Source organism: Anneissia japonica, unplaced genomic scaffold, assembly GCF_011630105.1.
Source record: "Anneissia japonica isolate Jap-2015-1 unplaced genomic scaffold, ASM1163010v1 scaffold5330_len1712360_cov203, whole genome shotgun sequence".
NCBI classification, from domain to species: domain Eukaryota; kingdom Metazoa; phylum Echinodermata; class Crinoidea; order Comatulida; family Comatulidae; genus Anneissia; species Anneissia japonica.
This window is the reverse complement of record NW_022711894.1, coordinates 1,644,516-1,646,612: the sequence shown is the minus strand read 5'-3', so window position 1 is coordinate 1,646,612 and position 2,097 is coordinate 1,644,516.

The following is a 2,097-nucleotide window of genomic DNA, read 5'->3' as shown; positions in this document are numbered from 1 at the left end:
GTTCATAGTGTCAGTATACACCTCTCTTGTATTATTGATCTATAATTATTTATTCAATGTTTAATACTTTTTAATTTAATTAGATGTGATACAAGAGAACAATTATGTTTTCTAGTCTTGCTATATAGGAAGAGAGTGTAAAGATGGTAAGAATGTATTTATTGCATATAAATAATTGATATCAAATTAAATGGCAAGTTAGTTAATAGTGTCAGTATACACCTCCCTTGTATTATTGATCTATAATTATTTATTTAATGTTTTAATACTTTTAAATGTAATTAGATGTGATACAAGAGAACAATTAATTTGTTCTAGTCTTATTATATTGGATTTACTGAGTTTTATTTGAATACAGATAAACTCACTGCCCCTCTCTTATACCAAGTGTTACTGTGTATATAATAAGTAAGGCTACACACAGAATTATGCCTATGCTCTACATGGGTATTAAAAGGCTGTGCAAGTGCTATGCTCTACATGGGTATTAAAAGGCTCTGCGAGTGCTATGCTCTACATGGGTAATAAAAGGCGAGTGCAGTACATCAAAGAAAGACGGATAATAAATGTTGCAAGCTTTATACTTCATTTTCGGTTTTGTATTTTTTTCATTGTTTTTCACTTTAATAAAAAGAACATTAATTAGCCTAAAATATTACATTTTTTGATAAAACAATAAACAGTTTTACACGACTACAGTATGTTTATGTTGGCATCAGGACTTATGGACAGTATAACTGAACTATAGTAATCATTGATACAAATTTATGAAAATTAATATCGTTTATACGCGCTAATGAATTTGCATCGTGTATTTCAAGGTTGATATACAACAGGGTAGTTACCGTACTATTGATATTCCTTAGTTACTCTATGGAGAAAAATTTAGTTCTGATACGATCTGTTGTAATATTTTGATTATTTATCGATCTATTTCGATTAGTACTCTGCCAACCAGGAGACAATTAGACCGTAAAACAAACTGTTAAGTAACTTAAACATCCAAGTTAGTTAAAAATTAAATTTCAGCTTTAAAGTGGTGAATAGCAGGTGATTTGCATTTGTATTCCAACAATACTTTTCGCATACAATTTGTTTCACAGTATATATTCCAAAAATATATATAGGCTATGTTCAAGGGGTCACAAGTCTCTGGCAAGTATAATAAACAATCAATTATAGATTTTAGGACCAGTAGCAGACATACAGTATGCGACGATTATGTCACCATCTGTTGCAACATTGGTTTGATAAAAACCACTATAATGCTATCACTAGTTTAAGTAAGTTGAGCTTACTTTGAGTAAAGATTGTGAGTATAAATCACATTGTTTTCTCTAAGATGCAACAGTTAGGTCGTCATGAGAATATTTAATGTTTAATATTCAACGAGGGACTGTCCCCGACATGGCCTACCGCATCTGTGTTTAAAGCCGGGCACTTTATTACGACGTAACAAATCCGCTTCTTTGTGAGCAGAGGACGACGCGACGCCGCACAGTGGGCCAGGGCGAAATCAAAGTCCATTTTGGTGACTATGGCTTTTACAATTTACACTGTGTACAAAGGTGGGGGGGGGGAGCCCCCCCCCCCTTTGTACACAGTGTTAACATTTTAAAGCTTATTCTTGAGCCAATACAAATTCTTTCCTGGGATCACTCAATGAATACTTCTATAACATGTAAATATGCATCAGTACACGTTATACATAGGCCTAATAGAACACATAGGCCTAAGCGTGATTTAGAAAAATCTTAAATCCATAAACCTCAGACCAGGTCTTTTAAGATAGAAATGTGATACTGTGGTTCAATTTCGTTTTTATCCTTTTGCAAGTTTCTTTAAATTTTTGTTTAATAATACTACTACTAATAGTAATAATAATAACAATGATGAAGACGACGATAGTAATAATTGATAATAATATTAATAGCAATAAAAAGTGAAGAAAATTGTGCTTAATGCGAAAAAAGTTGTGATTTGTTGATCATAATATAGTTAAAGCTTAGTAAGCTGTCCTGGATACCGGTATTAAGTAGATTCCCGATAAAAGATAATGAGAAAATTGTTGGCGTTTCATTTTGACTATAATGGCCA